General features: G+C 39.1%; 1 long non-coding RNA gene across 1 annotated transcript in view; it reads right to left on the minus strand.

Annotated features, from left to right (window-relative positions):
• Positions 1 to 1651: 1651 nt before the first annotated feature.
• Positions 1652 to 21257, minus strand: part of LOC130541735 (uncharacterized) — a 46243-nt gene continuing 26637 nt past the window's right edge. Inside the window, exons 3-5 of the long non-coding RNA XR_008955830.2 lie at positions 14040 to 14143; positions 3532 to 3716; positions 1652 to 2399 (exon numbers count right to left, since the gene is read on the minus strand). This is a non-coding gene — a long non-coding RNA (uncharacterized LOC130541735). The remainder of the gene's footprint in view (positions 2400 to 3531; positions 3717 to 14039; positions 14144 to 21257) is intronic.

The raw sequence follows: 21257 nt of genomic DNA on the forward strand, positions 1-21257 counted from the left end.
CTGGAGTAGTGTACATTGCAGCCAATATGTAGTTTTTAATCTCTCAACCCCCAATATTCTTCTGTCTCTACCTAGTTAATGCCATCAACTCCCTTATGAAACCAAATCACAAACATGTGACAACTTGGAAAAAAACGCCTTGCAATCGGAAATATCTTGACCAGACAAGTCTAAGTAAAATGTGGAGCGTAGAAAGATGTTCCAGCACATGTCAGCATATGGTGACTTTTTCCACACGCAGCTGCTATTCATATGAGCCTTCAGAATTCTGATCACCAGTTTAATCTGATGCTGACCCTGGTCTTTGTGAAAATTCCAAACAACTCTTCTAATCCAGTGTGGGGGGAACCAAAGTTCCCCATGGACATGTTATTCCCAGAGTAACCTCGCTACAAGTGCTTTCGGCTTTAGAGGATTTATGAATCCAGTTGCCACCATATCATTGTCCGCAATGACATCAACTCAGGCCTAAAAAAATTCAGGTCTCTCCCATGTAAAGTGGCTTTCCTACATTTAGATCAAACCTTTCTGAGCAGCATGGGGCCATTCTGAAACACCTACTTTTTTGTTTTCCCTAAATTTGATGATTCTAAATATCAGAAGATAGCTCTAATACAGCCAGCAGTTACTGAGTGTACTCAACTTTCATTTGTATCAACTTACATGAACAGCTTGCTTAAAAGAATGCTTTGGAATTGCTTATATGATAAATCAAGCTTGTTTTGTGTTTTTATGGAAACAAAATAGATCCCCATATGTGCACAGGAAAATTGGCAACTGCCAAGATGGTATTGTTACCTGGAATCCTGCCTTGAGATGGATCCTTTAACCAAGGAGATCCAACAAAGCCGGACCTCTGGACCAGCAGTCTTGGTTCTTGTGATAGTGAGCAAAGAATTGCGAACTAACCCCGAAATGCAAGCTCAAAACAAGGCTTTCTGAAGCACAGTAATGCACTCTCAGAGGGAGAGTGGGGTAACCTCTGCGAAGTGAAATCAGCCCCTCTTTATAGAGCTCAGGGTGCGTTTATGCAGTTTGTGGGGAGGAGTTGAGGCTTGGGCTGTGTTTGAGTGACAGGATTGTGTCATTTGATTAGCAGTTTATGCTTATATCACTGAACTTAAACTGAACGTCTTTACTTTGTTAAGGAAAGCCCACTCAGAGGGGCAAAACCACATGTAAATTTTATTATAATGACTGTATAATGAGGATGAGGTTACCCGGGTTTATGGCCTAGATGGACTGGGCATGCGCCACGTTAGGGGATTTTTATCTGTGCCCAGTTCTTCTTTCTCCAGGATGTGCTGGCCACAGACTTTACCACAAGCTCCATCTATCAGGGTGGAGTTAGGGTGGTCTTGGGGGCTGAACTTAGGTGGGCCAGGGCCTGTCTTAGTGACAGCCCTTCTGCCCTCCTCTCTCGCCCCCTCCCAGCTGCTGATGTCTAACTACCTAACATTATGGCTGGGACACTATGTTCCTGCAGTAATGCCAAAAACTGTAGTACCAAAGGGTAAGCCTCCTTGATTCTGCCCAGCCATGGGTGAAATTTCTCCAACTCTATGTAGGAGGAGAGTGTTGTAATAGACCGTTTCTAAAGTCCCTTCCAGTTCAGGGAGACTACAATCTCTGAACAAACACATTCCTGTCATCCAGTGGAAAAGAGGCCTTCAGGGCCCACAGGTGATAACTTTTATTTTGCAACTTAAAAAAACCCACCCCTCAGTCGGCCCTCGGAGGAGTGCGCCAGCCCTGCGGAGGCAGTGTCTACACAGGCCTCGCAGCTTCCGTCTAGCACTCCGCAAGGTTTCCGTTGCATTGTGGGGCAGGGACCACCGCGTTGTGGGTGTGGGGAAGGAGATGTGTGGACAAAGGGCGGAGTGATGGGTTACAATGTGCAGAAGGATGGTTTAGGTGGAGACGTCGGAGGAAGGCGAGCAGTGGCGGATTAGGCTCAGGCTGCTGTGAATGGGTGTCAGCCTGGGAGGCCCGGTCCAGTGCGCCCCCACATCTGCCCGCTCTCGATGGGATGGGCACAGTCTCGATCCTGGCACCAGTATCGACCTCAGCTGACACCAAAGGCCCGAATAGAGAGTAATCGGTGTCCCCATTCCAGCCCAAGCCCCGCCTTCCTGGGTGTTCTGGAGCAAAATGGGGGCCTGCGCAGGAGCCCCGGGTTCCAGGGAGACCTGGCTCAGCAGGGCAGCCTGTGAGATGTGGTGAGAAAGGTGTGGAGCGGCCATCAAGAACTGTCTTAATGAAACATTGCCATGAGCCGTGAATCTATGTAACCATATTACTTTGTGGAAAACAGCCAGCGAAGGGCAAGTTTAACAGCTCCACGGGGAAGCTCCAGGGACAGCTGTGCAAGAGTGTACTGTTTTCAAGTACACATCGTTCTGTTGAAAGAAAAAAAACTTTAGACAAATTAAATTGAACAGAGTTTAATTGTGCAAAGAATGATTCATGAATCAGGCAACACCCAGAACAAGTGGAAGTTCAGAGAGCTCCCTGGGCAGGGATTATTTATAGACAGAAAACTGGAAGTACCCTACAGAAATAGCTTGATTGGTTACAACTCCGGCATTTGCCTTTTTTGGACATGGTCTGATCAGTGGGTAGCCTGTGATTAGCGGAAGTTCGGTTGCTATGACTGGCTGTGACACAGCTATTTGTTACAAAAATATGCTCCTAAATTAGGCTTTCGGTTTGTTTACCTACTGAGTTAGGTTGTGGCTCCTGACACAGAAACTCAAGGTATGGAAGCAGCCTCAGGCCAAAAATAAGTTAATTTAACAGATTTTTGAAAGAGACTTTTTCCAGATAGCAAAAGAAGAGCGATGATCCATCTATACACCACAGGAATGGTGGCTGTGGACCTTGTATCCACCAGCACCAGCCGGGAAATACCTGACGCCATGCTGCTGGGCTGACCAGAAGTAGCTGAGAGGCTGGGCATGGTGGCTCACACCTGTAATCCAGGCACTTTGGGAGGCTGAGGCAGGTGGATCACCTGAGGTCAGGAGTCCGAGACCAGACTGGCCAACATGGTGAAACCCCGTCTCTACTAAAAATACACACACACACAAAAACTAGCTGAGCATGGCAGCAGACACCTGTAATAGCAGCTACTTAGGAGGCTGAGGCAGGAGAATCACTTGAATCCAGGAGGTGGAGGTTGCAGTGAGCCGAGATTACACCACTGCACTCCAGCATGGGTGACAGAGCGAGACTCCGTCTCAAAAAAAAATTAAAAAAAAAAAATGGCTGGGCTGAGACATCCAGGGTAGAGGCTGTAGGACTGTAAAGACTTTCGAGGCAACAGGGCTGCCTCCTTGAGGTTTGTAAAGACAGCCATCCACAGTCATGACAACAGTTCCAGCTGAAGCTTGCCAATGGCCACTCATTTCACCTGCAGCCGTGCCCCTGCAGATGCAAAAGATCTGGAAAAACCTTGTTTATCCCCTAAGACCACCAATGGAGGCTTAAATCTGTACCCAGGCCATCCCACTGAGGACACAATGGGAATACCTGTGTGGAAGGCAGAGCCCAGCGGCCATGGTGCTCCGTGGAGAAGAGAATCTGCATCAGGCCGGCATTAGGAACTTCCCATGGTCTCTGAGGTGCTTGGGGTCACCTCCTCTGATTATGCTGAGGGGGAAGAAATTCAACACGTCTCCAGCACATGTGTTCATGGAAGGGCACTCTTCTTCATTCTAATTGCAATGCAACCAGTGCTCAATGAAGGGGCAACAGCAGCGGTAACAACAGGCACCAAAGCAAGTGCTATGGACACACAGGCCACCAAGTCTGCAGACTCAGAGCACATTAAAACAGGACCAGCAAGAGCAGCCTTTGTGGATCCAGTAGGACATGGAACCAGCAGGTCAAGGCAGGTGTGCTCAGAGGATCTTTAGGTAGTTGGAGCAACTGCTTACAAGCACTTCCCTGTGCTCAGAGGCTACGTCCTGCATGCCAGGAGGAGCTTCTGGTCTCTCCCCAGAGAGCAGCCCAAGTGTGGTGGCTGAAGGAGCAGAAATGACTGGCAAGCCTGCTGCAGAAACAGTTAAAGGCCTAATGGCAGGACCCCTCGTCTGGGCCTTGCCGATGAAGGATACGCGAGTGAATGGATGAGATGGAAGCCAGAAAGTCTCCCATCCCAAGACTGAAGCCCAGAGAGAGAGAGAAAGGTAAAGGACAGAACTCCCACAAGACGCCATTGCCATCACCAAAGGACTGGGGCACACAAGTCAACCCTATGAGCATTCATCTTCTGGTCCTGAGCAGAAGATGATCCCTACAAGGGACCAACAGGGATGAAAAAATGAAAAGGCTAGAGCAGTTCGGGAGGCTGAGGACGCAGCTTCTCCTCTCTATGAAAATGCCAGTCCCGTTCTCACCACAAAGGAGTCTAGGTTATCTCAAAAACTGCTGGGGAGCACACACCTATACTGGCAGCTACTCAGGAGACTGAGGCGGGAGGATCCCTTGAGCCCAGGAATCCAACACCAGCCTGGGCGACATAACAGTACCTGTCTCAAATAATAATAATAAGAAGAAGCAAAAGAAGGGAGAGTCAAACTATGACAAGTTTAGGGTCTTAAGCAAAAATAACTCTTTGCGAAGTTCAGAACCTGCTTTACTCACCTGGAAGAGAGTAGAGAGGTGGAATCAAGTTTGAGACAGTAGAAAAGGGCAGCACGGAACACCACACAGTCAGGCAGAGTGTGGCAGGGGCTGGGGATCACTGGGACCATAGCCGAGATGAGGGGGACAGTAACTTTAAAGCCCATCAAAAAAGGAATCAGAGCATGGAGACCAAGGGGTTTCTGATTTAGGTGGCCTTGATTTAAGTAAATAAGTACAAACAAAATACATTCTTAGAATGAAAAAAAAAAAAACCTGTTAGCTATCATCCAAAGGCACGTGTCATTTCAGCATGAAACTCACGTATATGCATTGGGAAGAAGCATTGTTTGAGGTAGGGAAGGAAGAGTCGCACACCTGAGTGAAAGGGTGACCATGGCCTGTGCTGGTCAGCAGGAGTTTCTTACCTTCCTTCTCTTTCTCCAAAAGGCATACATTTCACTATTGAGCTTTGTGATTCCTAAATTGTAGTGGGTCTAAGAATCATCTGGGGTGCTTTTCTGAAATGCAGATTCATGGCCCTGAACAAACTGAACCAGGATCTCATAGAGTGGGACTATCTTACATGATCCTCATGAGATGATCCAAGGTGTGGACTCAAGGCTAACATTGGTACATGGTCCAATGTAAGAAGTGGCCTTGAGAGTTAACAAGTAGGTTTTCGTGTAAATGTGCCCATCCTTTTGGACTATGCATTGGTTCATTTCAATCACAGCTACTGTCAACATTTATTCATTAGTTAACCAATATTGGAATAAGAGTTTACTATGTGCCAGACACTGTTTTAGCTGCTTTATTAGTTGAACCTTACATTTCTTGAAGGTCTGGTTTTTAGAATGCTACATGCAGATTTGCCTGATGCTCTTTAGCTGCTGGCTGGCATGTCATTGTTTGAGTGAGTGCTATATGACCAACCGTTCCTCCTAAGGGAAAGGGCATGGGAAAGAGAAAAGGGACAATGACCCTCTTTATCCTTTTCCTTCCGACAATAACCTTTGCAAAGTATAGAACATTCACTGACTTTCCAAGGCTTTATAATGTTTTATTTATTTAGAAATATAAATAAATACACTGTGAAATATGTGATGGGGGAGGTTGTGAAGCAACCTTCACATAATACATAAGAAATTATAAATCTTTCTATTTTGAGACAGTGTCTGCATTGAGAAACAGATAAATCTATCTACCCCTCCTTTTAATCAGTAATCTTATCTCCAGTAACACTGGAATGCACTTGCAGTAACACTTGCTAGGCTGGAAAATAGGTTAATGAGTAGAACAGCATACATATTTCAGGAAAAGAAATAGAATGCTTTATTGCCTCGCGATACCAAATAATTGCTTCTTTCTCAGCATTGTCTCGTCTCAGCCTTGTGTAGTATGTAGGAGAAAGAAAAAGTCTTTCATCGAACGATAGTCACCTTTAGAACATCGTTCTGCTCTGGTTATATAAACCAAGAGAATGAGAGGTCTGCCATCTTGACATGTGTGGTCTAAGGTCTAAAATTAAGGCCGAGTGTTACGTGCTGCCTTGACATCTGTTGAAACTGGGAGGCCTTGAATGTTCTCACTGCAATTTCCCCTCCTTGCTCTGCTCTTGTGGATAAGGTCCCTTGGCTGAACAACTTTCCTTTCAAAGGTAGCAGAGGCAGTTCCTGCTTTTCCTGGAGTATCCTGGGGTTTCAACTTCCTGCTACTTTTCCGAATTGTTCAAACAAGCCAATCACTTCCTCCTATGAACCAAGAGACACCTCACCCTCTTGATATTACAAAGCCTGCCTCCCGCAGCCCCTGGTTGTCCACTCTGTTCCTGAATACAACCCTACTTGGTCTACGGTGTCGACCCCACTCCCCGGGCAGTGAGTATATCTGACTAATAAATTGCTGTTAATCTAACCTTTCCGTTGTTGGTAGGAGCATCTTCAGCCATCCTTATAACCCTAGGACAGGAATCCCTCCCTCACCAACTGAATGAATAGGTGATTAAAACATGTTTAATCCACTGAAACAGGATCTTTCTTAAAATAAAATATATATGTGTAATTTTAGAAAGCATTAAAAATTAAGTATTTTTTTCACCAATACTAAGATAACCAGCAAAAGGGCTACTTGGATATTTTCTTTTTACTGTAGCTTGTCCTCTTAATAGTCTGGAAGCAAAAATATGAAAGGCAGGCCAATTGCACGGTGTCTTAAAGGACCACAGGTTATCACGGTCACTAGTGAGCCCAGAAATTAGCCAATACTGGATGAAGGAGGAAATTCTCAGGAAGCTAACTAGGCAAATACAAGAAACAAGGCCTCCCACAAGTTTATTTATATCTGGATTAGGAGTATGATAACACCTATGGGTTGACTCAATAAAAATAAGAGCTCACGTCACAAGGCTCATCTAGGACAGCAGGCATCATGGCTCTAGAAGAAAGGTTTGATGGGAAAGAAGGGAAGAGAGTCCCAGGAGGTATTACCATCCAATCACTTCTCTGACTCTACTGTACATGCCAAGCAGGGGCAGAGCAGCCCTTCTTGATTTCTACCCAGGCATGATTTTCATGCCCTAGTGCCAGGTAGCAAGGCCATGAAGGCCCACGCAGGCTCAGTAAGGATTACGTTTTGTAAAGGATAACCTAGGAGTTGAAGCCAGCAACAAGGAAGAGGGCTTTGACCTACTGAAGGCAGCACTTGGTTTGGTGGTTGCCTTCGCTTGTGTTTGTGACTGCCTTCGGAGTGCAGTGCTGAAGTGAATCATACAACTTATCTGCACAACATCAAATGCAGCTGGCTTTTCTAGTAACAAAGTTGCTACCATTTATTAGCAACTACATGGGTGCTAATCACACACTGGTTTATTATCTTCTTTAATCCACTTAATTTTTCGAGTTAAGTACTCTTATCTACCTACATCTTGCAAATGAGGAAACGGCATTAAGCAACTTATTCAAAGTTGCATAGCTCTACAAGGAGTAGAGCCTGGACTCAAAGCTAGACCCAGGGTTCAATCTTTTTTTAAAATCAATTTCATTGTATATATTTGAGGTTTACAACATGATGTCATAGGATACATATAGATAGTAAAATGGTTACTATAGTGAAACACATGAACATATCATTTCACAGAGTTACTGCTTTGTGATGAGCAGTGAAAATCTACTTATTTAACAAACATCCTTAATACAATTTTATTAACTATAGTTCCCATGCTGTACATTAGATCTTCAGACTTTTTCATCCTACGTATCTGCTACTTTGACCTACATCTCCCCATCCCACCCTGCTGCCTCTTGACCTTTTTGTTGTTGTTGTTTAGATTCCACATAAAAGTGAGATCGTGCAATATTTTTCTTTATATGTCTGGCTTATTTCACTTAATATAATGAAAGTTGTGTGTCCGTATACACGTATATATGTATGTATGTATTATATATAATGTATATATAATGAAATATTATTCAGCCTCAAATTAGAAGGAGATTCTGCCATTTTTCATAGCATGAATGGACCTGCAGGATTCATTCTTAATAGCACCCAGGGTGTGTCTGCGAATTTCTGGGGAGAAGGGACTAGAGAAAGAAGGTTACCTAGGACTATCAACTCCAAGTACAATGCTACTAAGAAAATAGGCCATGTCTTTAATACAAGTATAGGCAAGTTTGTTTTTGACAGAAGAAAAAAAAAATCAACCAGGTGTCCCACAAGCGTATACCATTAGGACCCATTCATTGTAGACTAAATTATAATAGACTAGTCATATAGAGCTGAATCCTTTAATAGAAAGTGATGTTATAATTAAATAACATGAAACAAACACATATTTACATTGTGTGTTTTCCTGTCACTTCCAAATAGTTTGCAACTTATTGTACAAATTTATTGAAGGAGTATTTTCTGTTCTACAGAAAGCACAATCCAAAACATGGGTGCTCTGAAGGGCACCGTTCTGCACTGGTTATGTGTTTATCTCTCTTTTCCTTATGTAAGCGTGTTTATATTACATAACATCAATACCCAGAGTAGTAGCCAAATGATGTTATGCTAACTGATGGGAACAGAAAAGTACTGCAGAGCTCAGCACCTCACAACAGCCCTTCCTTCTGATGGTATCTGGTAATTAGAAGCTACTCACCTTGAGAACACACCCCTTGTAGATCTGTAATTAGTTCAGTTAGTTTTACTGCTTCTTTGACATTGATCATAGTCTCCTTTGAAGTACCAAAAAAAAAAGAAGAAGAATAGGAAAAACTGACCCGGTTCATACCTGGTGACTTTTATCAATGTCTCTTGTATGAATCTATTGTTATGAGGCATTTTAGACATACTGATTTATAATGGCATTTACAGAGCTTAATGTTAGGTCTGAAAGATTCACTTGTAAACTACATAACTTCAGTACATTCATGCTAATTGTGTTGGTTCAGAAAAAATGTTTAAATTGACTTCAAATCACTATGTTTTGGAGACACTGCCTTTCATTAAACCTGCTCATGGTAAAACCAGACTACTTTAGTATCCTTCACTACTTCAGTAGTTATTGTAATTAGTATTTATGTGCACTATTTAAATATATAATTATCTGCACACATATGCTCTATCACCTCTAATTTGCTTTGACTCCGTTGTTGGTGTTGTCGTCGTCGTTGTGGTTGAGACAGGATCTCTCTCTGTTGCCTGGGCCTGGAGTGCACTCAAGTGCAGTGGTGCAATTACAATTAACTGCAGCCTTGACCTCCTGGGCTCAAGCAGTAATTCCTTTTTAGCCTCCCAAGTAGCTAGGACTATAGGCATATACCACCACACCCTGACTCTTCCTTAATACACTGCAAGTTTTATGTTAGGATGGATATATGTCTTCTGCCTCCACAGGCTTCAAAACTCCAAGCAGAATTATCTGAATATTGTGAAGACACACACACATACACACACAACAGGATGTTGTTGGACAATAAGAGTTTCAAGTCAATTTCAAGTCAATTAACAATATTGTAGCTTTGTAAGTATCTCACAGGAATCAAACCTAAATGACTTTTCCCAAATACAAGCCCTCTCTTGGGTAGTTTTTATCTTAGAGTAAAACACTTTCAAATTACTTGTTTGTAGTTTATATAATCAAATGGCCGAATGCTTTGCTCCTCTGAGAGCCAACATTAAAAGGAAATTCAACATCTAAGTATTCATTTACAAACCATCTTACTGTATCTAAAGACTAAAGATAGTTTAAATGTATATCCTATTTCTAGGTTACGCCCATTTATCTACTTACCTTTTTCCCAGCTTTTTCATTCAGATCCCATCAGTAATATTTTATTTTCCCAGCCCATATATGCAAGTATTTCTAGATCCATCAGTTACCTTATAGGTGTTCCTTATTTAATAAAGTCATATATATATATATGTCCAAACTTCCCCAGTGGTTAAATTGGGAGAGATATAATTTTACATTACAAATAATTTTTCACTTTATAAAAAGGAGCTCTCATCCCTTTTTTCTATAAATATCATTGATTATATTTGTAAATGAAGAGTTCTGTGGTTGGATGGTGGTGATGATAGCACAACAATGTGAAAGTATTTAATGCCCCTGAACGGTACACATAAAAATGGTAAAGATGGCAAATTTTATATTATGTGCATTTTATCACAATTATATATACATAATTATTACAATTATATATATATAAAATCACAATGATATATATGCATATATATGTGTGTATATTTGTGTGTGTGTATATATGTGTGTGTGTGTGTGTGTATATATATATATATATATATATATATATATATATATATATATAATTGAGGCATCTCTGTGGGCCCGCACCGTGCTGGGTGCTGGGGCCAGGGCACTGAGTGAGGCAGAGATCATCACTACCCACACGGAGCCTGCAGTCTAGTGGGACAAACATCTAGTCCACTGACCATGTAATCCAGCAAATGTGGCCTAGTGCTATCAAGGCAGGAGATCAGCAGGACTTGTTTTTAGAACACTGGTCATGACCCCAACCAATCATGACCCCGCTGATTGGAGCAGGATCTCGTCAAAACAGGGTGCAGTGAAGCAGCTGGCCAAAACCAGTAGATGGTGATGAAAGCAACCTCTAGTTCCCCTCACTGTTCATTAGCATAAAGACACTCCCACCAGTGCCATGACAATCTACAAATGCCATGGCAATGAACCATGGCAATGGCCCATAAACAGTTACCTCTTATGGTTGCAGAACATCCCTGCCTCATTTCCAGAAAGTTCTGAATAACCTGCCTCTTAATTAGCATATCATTGAAAGTGGGTATAAACACAGCTGCCAACAGCCCATACATTGCTACTCTGGGCACATTGCCTATGGGTTAGCCCTGCTCTGCAAGGAGCAGTCCTTTGCTCCTGCTGTACAATGCTGCTTCAACAAAAGCTGCTGTCTAACACCACCATCTCACCCTCGAATTCTTTCCTGGATGAAGCCAAGAACCCACCCCTCTCAGGGAGGTCATGTGAGAGATAGCCTAAGCATTGTGATCTTACCTAAAAATTTCCAGCCCTTTCTCCAATGTCTCTACATGCCTGCCCAGATTCAGCAATTCTTAGAAAATAACTGAGAAGTTAAGTGTAGACGAAGGAAAGTGTATATTGGTAAAAGCATATTAACTTTTGAAACAAATGAATCCTACCACTGCAGTTAACACAGCACACGTTGTTTTCTGCCTCAGTCATCCAAATGAGAATGTGGTGCTGCCTGCTCCTCAGAGTCATTCAAGAATCCAGGTTGCCAGAGCCCTGCCCTCTTAAGTAGTTGGCTTCCAAAATTGTGCTAACCATCAACATCCAGCAAGCAGTTGTTGGAAAGGAATAGATTACATGTGAGAGCTTTCGCTTGCTCAGACATAGACAAAGTGTCCATCACTTTCACTCACATTCCTCTGGATAGAATTCCACCTGCAAGCGAACTTAGAGATGTAGCCTGGCTGTGTGTCCAGGAAGAAGAGGAAACAAGTTTGATGATCACTTAGCCATGTCAGTCTCATCAAAGACGCTGTGGTTCTCATATACAAAGAGTTATAAAAGTAGGAATGGAGGACAGATTTTGGAAACTGTATTTTATTTACTCCTTTGCTTATAGTTACAGGGATCAGAAATTAGGAGTCAAAAAACAATAATTTATTGTTTTATAATAGAAGAATATGTATCAGAAATTTGGAATAGTTATCAACTTCCCTCAACTAAAGATCTGGAAAAGGAACTTGGTTACAACCTACATTCAGGAAGGGGCTCAATAGTGATTCATATATATGTTGGCAAACATTAAATTAGTCTCTACTTACAAGTAAAGATAAGAAATAAATGGAGCCTATAAAAATTTGCTCAGATGAAATGAAATATCATATGAAGACAAATTAAAAATGCACCCCTGAATGTGACTTATTACAGAAATCAGAAGAAAAGCACCCTCAGTAGACTGTAAGACTGCAAAGCCTCCAGGAAATAAAAGGTGTAAGTACAAGCAATGAAAAATCAAGATGAAAGAATGGTCATGTAGAGAAAAGGAAAGGAGAGGGTTATTTATGACATTGGACAGGATCAAAAGGACACTAAAAATACAATGGAATAATTCACTGTTGAAGATGTGTAAGGCACAATTGGAGTGGATGAAAATGAGTTAGGGATATGGAAACAAAGTTGAGTTCTTACAGAATGAAAATAGAGTGGATGGATGTGAAAAGATGAAAGAAGGAAGGTAGCTATGATCAGAGAACTCAGAGCATCGTACGGGTAACTTAGGTTCTGGACAAAAGGTCAGAGAAATACTCTGCAAAAGTGATCATATATACATACACATATATATGTGCATATATATATTTTATATATATAGAGGGGGGGGGTGGAGAGTTTAAGAATCATTTAATTCCAGGCAAAAATCAAGTACAAAGAGATACAAAGAGCTACATCCTGGCACTCATTTTGAATTATAAGGATAAAAAATTTAAATCCTATCCAGACTAAAAGACAAGGTACTTAGAAAAAAAGGATAAATGGACTTTGAGATCAGCTGGGACAGTTCTATCTAATACTAAGACAAAATTATTTCAGATCCAGCTCTTCATAGGCAGCCAAATTGTCCTTCAGGTGAAATAAAGATGTGTATATAAATGCCATAGCTTAGAGAAAGTATCATCCATGTACAATTTTTGAAAAACTATTACTTGATTATATGATCACGTTGACTACGAATGAAGCAAAATTATGAGCTCAGGAATAGGGAAATAGTGGCGCAAGAGTACTTGGAGTGAGCACCAAAAGCATTTGTATGTAGGTTTAAATCTAATCCATGTGCAAAACTAAATGATCTGAACTATTTCTTGAAAGAGAAAATATATAATGTAAGATAATAATTTTAAAACAGTAATATTAACCTATATTCTCAAGTTATACTAATAAAAACTGAAAAATCAAAGGGATTGTGATTGTATTTATTTCCTTAGCTTAGCTAGAAGATGACCCAAAGGATTTATTTTGGTTCAGATTATTAGGGAAATAAAAATCAAAGAAGGCTTTTGAATCTTAAAGCAAACCATAAATAGTTTAACATAGAGCTTGTATATCCCAAATCAGCAGAAAAGATAAAAATAAAACCATGTCTGCATTTTTAGCAGTGAGAAACAAAATGGAGTCGCTGTGAAAAAAAAAAAGGGCACAAAACAAGATGACATAAGTGAGACCACATGATAAGGCATAAGGAAAGATGTCAGAAAATATGTCAGAAGTTAGACTAACCTTATTAGTTATAACAATAGATGGAAATGTACAAAAAATAAAAGTAACAAAAGCAACATTGAACGGTCAAAGTTCCCAATTTAACCTCTACAGATCATTCCCGACTTAGGATAGCTGGACTTACGATGTTTTTGACTTTATCATGGGGCAAAAGCAATATGCACTTAGTAGAAGTCGTACTTTGAATTTTAATTTTTTCCCAACTGTAGGTTAATGTCAGTATTCTGAGCACCTTTAAGGCAGGATGGGATAAGGTATGATGTCTGGTAGGCTAGGTGTATTAAATGCATTTTCGACTTACGAGATTTTCAACTTATGATGGGTTTATGGAGATGATAAGTTTATCATTTATGCAAATAAAGAAGTTTAAAAGAAACGTAAAACAAAACTATGGAAAACAAAATTATGGAATTCATAAAGATAAAAGCAGAAATTCAATAACAGAAATACATTACATCTTAAACATTCTCATAAACCTTATAGATGTAACACAAGAAGTTCTTAGATACAAGTTATCTCAGGGAAACAATATTTACCTAACGCCATATAAACCAATGTTATGTTCACTTGTAATGTGTCAATATTTGCTAACAATGACGGATTATGACATTTTCTTGTCAAAATGGCTTACCATCACCTATGTAGGTCTAGAGTGGCTTTTAAAATTCAGATATTCACTAGTGCAGATGTGTGAAAAGACTCACCTATGAGGATACTTCTCATGATTTTTTTTCACTGTGAAAAATTGGAAAACATAAAAGGCGGATTTTAATTTAATAAATTATTCTATCCATATGGACTAACACTGTGCAATCAATAAAATGGTACTACAGAAAAATATCAAACAACATTGAAATGCTCCCAATACGTTAAGATTCCAAAAAGCAACTCGTAAAATGTAATGCAATCTCGTTTGTTTAAATACACACATGCACAGAGCAGAGAGAGAAAGGGAACACTAGATACTGTAGATAAAAATTACAGTGGGGAGGGGAGGGAACTTAGAAGACAGGTCAATAGGTGCAGCAAACCACCGTGGCACACGTATACCTACGTAACAAACCTGCATTTTCTACACATGTATCTCAGAACTCAAAGTAAAATAAAATAAAATAAATCTTAAAAAAATTACAGTGGGGTTGCTAGTGATCTCTTTTTCTTTGTGTTTCTCTGAATCTTTCCATTTCTAACATGAATTTATTTTATACTCAGAAAAACAAATCATAAATGTTATATTTTTAAAAATATTAATGCCTTCCATAATATTTTATGAGAAATTCAAGTAAAGTAATACCAAAATTAGTCTTTTTTTTTTTTAACTTAGCATGTATTTATAGAGTGTGTGCTAACTGGTAGGCACTGTTTATACACTGGAGATACAACAGTGAACAAAACCAAGTCCCCGCCCTCCTCTCACTATAGACAGAGGGAAAGACAGAAGATAAACAAATATATGTAATAACATTTGGTAACAATGTCATGAAGGAAATTATAGCAGCATAAAAAATAAGGAGTAATGAAAGACAGATGTGTTATTTTATAGTATAGTATTGGCTTTGTTTATTTTTTCCTTTTTTGTTTTTGTTTTTGAGATGGAGTCCTGCTCTGTTGCGCAGGTTGGAGAGCAGTGGCTCGATCTCATGTCACTGCAACCTCCACCTCCCAGGTTTAAGTGATTCTCCTGCCTCAGCCTCCTGAGTAGCTGGAATTACAGGTGCCTGCTACCATGCCTGGCTAATTTTTGTATTTTTAGTAGAGATGGGGTTTCGTCATGTTGGCCAGGCTGGTCTGAAACTTCTGACCTCAGGTGATCCACTTGCCTTGATCTCCCAAAGTGCTGGGATTACAGGCGTGAGCCTCTGTGCCTGGCCTATTTTTTCCTTTGATTTTCAGTTGACACACAATTGTACATATTTATGGAATACAGAGTGATATTTTGATACATGTATACAATGTGTAATGATGAAATGTATAAAGATAAAAATAACAAACACCTCCAACGTTCATCATTTGTTTGTGTTATGGACATTTAAAATCCTCTCTTCTAGCTTTTTGAAAATACGAACTAAATTATTGTTAACCATATTTGCCCAACAGTGCTACAAAATACTAGAACTTATTTCTCCTATCTAGCAGTACAATGTAACTTTGTATTCATTAACCTCTTTCCCGATCCTCTCCCTCCTCCTATCATTCCCAGCTTCTAATGACTACAATTCTTCTTTCCACTTTTATAAGCTCAGTATTTCTTGGCTCTCGTATATGAGTGAGAACATGTGGTGTTTATTTTTCTGTGCCTGACTTATTTCACTTAACATGATATCCTCCAGCCTCATCCATGTTACTGCGAATAACAAAATTTCATTGTTTTTTATGGCTGAATAGTATTTCATTGTGTATATATTCCACATTTATCCTTTCATCTTTTGACGGACATTTAGGTTGATTCTATATCCTGGCTATAGTGAAGAGCGCTGCAAAAAATCATGGGAATAAAGTTTTCCCTTCGATATAGAGGTTTCCTTTCCTTTAGATTAATTCCCAGCAGTGAGAACACTGGATTCTATGGTCTTCCTATTTTCAGTTTCTTGAAAAACCTCCATACTGTTTTCCATAATGGCTATACTAATTTACATCCCCACCAACAGTGTATGAACTCCCTTTTCTCTGCATCCTTGCCAGCATTTGTTATTTTTTGTCTTTTTGATTATAGCCATTCTAACTGGGGTAAGATGATATATGGGTATGATTTTGATTTGCATTTCCCTGATGATTGGTGATGCTGAGCATTTTTTTTCACATATTTGTTGGCTGTTTTGTATGTCTTCTTTTGAAAAATATCTCGTGCCTATAATCCCAGATACTCCGGAGGCTGAGGCAGTAGAATCGCTTGAACCCAGGAAGCGGAAGTTGTGGTAAGTGGAGATTGTGCCATTGCACTCCAGCCTGGGCGACAGAGCAAGACTCCATCTCAAAATATATATATATATGTATATATGTATGTGTATATATACGTATACATATATACGTATATTCAGCTTCTTTACCCATTTTTAAATTGGATTATTTGTTTTCTGTGGGGTTTTTTACCTTTTTTTTTTAATGTTTCTTGTACATTCTGGATATTAGTCCCTCGTTAGATGACTAGTTTCTGAATATTTTCTCCCATTCTGTAGGTTGTCTCTTCACTCTACTGATTGTTTCCTCTGCTGTGCAGAAGCTTTTGTGTTTTATATAGTCTCATTTGTCTTCTTTTGTTTGTTTTTGATGCCTGTTTGTTTTAAGTCTTACCCGTAAAATCTTGCAATGTCCTGAAGCATTTCCTTTATGTTTTCTTCTAGTGGTCTTACAGGTTTGGGTCTTCTGCACTAGTCGTTAATCCATTTTGAGTTGATTTTTGTATGTCGTGAGATATAGGGGTCTAGTTTTATTCTTCTGCATATAGATATTCATTTTTTCCAGCACTATGTATTGACAGGGTGTCCTTCATCCAATGTAAGTTCTTGCCACCTTTGATGAAAATGTGTTGGCTGTAACTGCATAGATTTATGTTTATGTTCTCTATTCTATTCCATTGGTCTATGTGTCTGTTTTTTTATACCAATACCATGCTGTTTTGGTTACTATAGTTTTGTATGTATTTTGAAGTCAGACAGTATGATGCCTTCAGCTTTGTTCTTTTTGCAAAGGATTGCTTTGGCTATTTAGGGTTTGTGTGTGTGTGTGTGCACGCGCGTGTGTGTGTGTGTGATTCCATACAAATTTTAGGATTTTTTTCTATTTTAGTGAAAAATGTCATTAGTGTTTTGATTGGGATTCCATTGAATCTGTAGATTGCTTTGGATAGTATGGTCATTTTAACAGTACTAACTCTTCCAATCCATGATTATGCTATGTCTTTCCGTTTTTGTGTATGTATCCTCTTCAATTTCTTTATCAGTGTCTCTAAGTTTTCATTGTAGATATATTTCACATTTATTCCTAGGTATTTTACTTTTCTCATCATAAATGATATTGCTTTCTTAATTTACTTTTCAGCCAGTTCATTCTTAGTGTGTAGAATTGTTGCTAATCTTTGCATGCTGACTTTGCAGCCTGCATCTTTACTAGATTTTTCTAACAGTTCTAAGAGTTTTTTGGTGGTGTCTTAGGTTTTCCTATATATAAGATCATGTTGTCTGCAAAGAAGGACAATTTTACTTCCTCTTTTTCAATCTGGATGCCCTTTATGTACTTTTTTTTTTTTTTTTTTTTTTTTTTTTTTTTTTTTTTGCCTAAGTGCCGTGGCTAGGACTTACAGTACCATGTTGAATAACAGTAGTGAAAGGCAATTTTGTCTTGCCCTAGTTCTTAGAGGAAAGGCTTTCAGCCTTTCTGTATTCAGTATAGTAGCTGTGAGTTTGTCATATACGGCCTTTATTTTACTGAAGTATGTTCCTTCTATACATAACGTTTGTAGAGTTTTTGTCATGAAAGATGTTGAATTTTATCAAATTATTTTTCTGCATTTATTGAGATTATCATATATTTTTTGTCCTTTATTCTGTTGATGTGTAGAATTACAAGTACTGATTTGCATTTGTTGAACCATCTTCGCATCACTGGGATAAATCCTACTGGGTCATGATGTATAATCTCATTGTGTTGTTAGGTTCAGATTGTCAGTATTTTGTTGAGGATTTTTGCATCTATGTTTTCTTTATTTGTTGTGTCCTGGTCTGGTTTTGTTATCAGGGTAGTGGTGGCCTCATAAAATGAGTTAGGAAGAATTCCCTCTTCTTCAATTTTTTGAAATAGTTTGAAAAGAATTGTTGCTAATTCTTCTTTAAATGTTTGGTAGAATTTAGCAGTAAAGCCATCTGGTCCTGGGCTTTTCTTTGTTAGGAGGCATTTTACTACTGATTCAACCTTGTTACTTTGGTCTGTTATTGGTGTGTTCAGGTTTTCTGTTTCTTCCTAGTTCTATCTTGGTAGGTTATGTCTGTCCAGGAATTTATCAATTTTTTCTGAAATTTCCTAAATTTGATAGGATTTCTATTTTTTATATTTGTTGAGATTTGTTTTGTGGCATAAAATATGATCTATCCTAGAGAATGTTTCATGTGCTGATGAGAAGAATGCATATTCCATAATTGTTGGATACAATGTTCTGTAGATGTCTGTTTGGTCATTTAGTCTATAGTGCAGTTTAATTCTATGTTTCTTGATCGATTTTCTGCTTACATGACCTGTCCAATGATGAAAGTGGGATATTAAAGTCCCCAACTATTATTGTATTGGTAAGTATCTCTCTTTATCTCTAATAATGTTTGCTTTTAATATGTAGGTGATCCTGTGTTGGGTGCATATTCATTTACAATTGTTATATCCTCTTGCTGAATTGATCCCTTTATCATAACATAATGATCTTCTTTGTCCCTTTCTATTTATTTTTTTGACTTATAGTCTATTTAGTCTGATATAAGTTTAGGTGCTCCCACACACTTTTGGTTTCTGTTTGTGTGGAATAGCTTTTTCTAACCCTTTACTTTCAGTCTGTGTGTGTCTTTACAGGTGAAGTGCGTTTCTTGTATATAGGTGGGTCTTCCGTTTTTAAATCCATTCAGTGAGTCTGTAACTCTTAAATAGGAGATTTAAACGGTTTACATTCATGATTGTTATTGATAGGTGAGGACTTACTCCTGTTATTTGGTTAGTTGATTTCTGATTGTCTCATATATCCTTTGTGGCCTTTTTCCTCTCTTGTTTATCTTTGCAATTTGGTGGTTTTCTGTAGTGATAACCTTTTATTCCTTTCTCCTTCTCACTTGTGTATCTGTTCTACCAGTGAGTTTTACGCTTTCACGTGTTTTTTTGTTTTTTTTTTTTTTTTAATGGTAGATACCATCTTTTAGCTTCTGTTTGTAGGACTTCCTTAAGCATTTGTTATAGGGCTAGTCTAGTGGTGATAAATTCCCTCACATTTTGCTTCTCTGGGAAAGACTTCATTTGTAGCTTTATTCCTGAATTATAGCTTTGCTCAGTTTAGTGTTCTTGACTAGCAGTTTTCTTCTTTCAGCACTTTGAGTCTATCATCCCATTTTCTCTGGCCTGTAAGGTTTCTGCTGAGAAATCTGATATTAGTCTGATGAGGATTCCCTTATGTGTGACTTGATGCTTTTTTTCTTGCTATTTTTAGAATTCTCTCTTTACTTTTTGACGTTTGACAATTTGACAATAATGTGCCCTGGAGATGACATTTTTGGGTTAAATCTATTTGGGAATGTTTAAACTTCCTCTATCTGCATTTCTATAACTCTTCCAAGACTTCAGAAGTTTTCTGCTATTTTTTAATTAAATAGGCTTTTTATGCCTTTTCTCATCTTTTCTACTTCTGGAGCGCTCATAATTTGAATATTTGTTCCCTTGATGTTGTCCTATATGTCACACAGGCTTTCTTTATTCCTTTTTATTCTTTTTGTTTATTTGTTTGACTGGGTTATTTTAAAAGACCTGTCTTCAAGTACAGAAATTCTTTCTTCTGCTTGATCTAGTTTAATACTGAAGCATTCAATCATATTTTTTATTTTATCATCAAATTCTTCAGTTCTAGGATTTCTGTTTGGTTCTTTTTAATAATATCTATCTGATATGCTCTAGATTTGTGTCCTTACCCAAATCTTATGTCAAATTGTAATCCCCCATGCTAGAGGTAGGCCTGGTGGGAGGTGATTGGATCATGGGGACAGTTTCACATGGTTTAACACCATCCCCTTTGGTATTGTCATGATGAGAGTGGGTTATCACAAGATCTGGTTGTTTAAAAGTGTGTAGTATCTCCCCCTCTTTCTTCCTCCTGCTCCAGACATGCGAAGTGCTTGCTCCCCCTTTGCCTTCTGCCATATTTGTAAGTTTCCTGAGGCCTCCCCAAAGGACAAGCAGATGCCACCATTATGTATCCTATACAGCCTGTGGAGCTGTGAGCCAATTAAATTTCTTTTCTTTATCAATTACCCAGTCTCAGGTATTTCTTTGTAGCAGCACAAGAATGGAATAATACACTATCTCTTCGAATTTTTCCATTCCCATCATGAAGTCTTTTTTAAAATGTCTTTGTTTTGTTTGTATTCTTATGCCTCACTGTTTCCTTAAGAAAATAATATTTTAATCATTATCTATCAATTCATTAATAATTATATTTTCATTAACATCAATACTATTTTATTATTAATACTACTATATTAATAATATTTTGAAATCCTTTTTAAGAATTTTATGTTTTTTTTCTTTAGGATCTGTCACTGGATAATTACTATGTTCCTTTGGTGGTGTCATGTTCCTGGCTTGTTCATGTTTTTTGTGTACATACACTGATATCTACACATCTGGTGTAATAGTCACTTCTTCCAGTTTTATGCAGTAGTTTTCATAGTGAAAGACTTTTTCCTGCAGATATATCTATACTGTCAGTTGGGTAGAGCACATTAGGTTTGGTTGCAGTGGGTGTCATAGTGTAGTTCCTATATGATTTCTTTGACTGTATCATTGTCACTGGTGTCTTGTGAGTTTCTTAGTAGCTTAGGTTACAGTTGTTTATGAAGGCTGTGGTGAGACTTTTCTGGAGCCTGGGGTGCTAGATGGGCTGGTTCTCAGGACCCTGGATTGTGCACATGAGCACAGACTATGGCATCAGTGAGCCCTGGTAAGGATCAGTTCCAGGGTCCATTAGCAGCACGTGCAGGTGCCAGTGGTGGATTGGCTTTTGAGTCTCTCGGAGGCACACTCGGGTCCGTGGCAGCCCTGCTTCTGGAGGGGGCAAGGTAATTGTTGGTGGTGGCAGCCCCTGGCAGGTGATTCTCAGGCTTTGGGG

This window comes from Pan paniscus, chromosome 7, assembly GCF_029289425.2.
Source record: "Pan paniscus chromosome 7, NHGRI_mPanPan1-v2.0_pri, whole genome shotgun sequence".
In the NCBI taxonomy this organism is placed as follows: domain Eukaryota; kingdom Metazoa; phylum Chordata; class Mammalia; order Primates; family Hominidae; genus Pan; species Pan paniscus.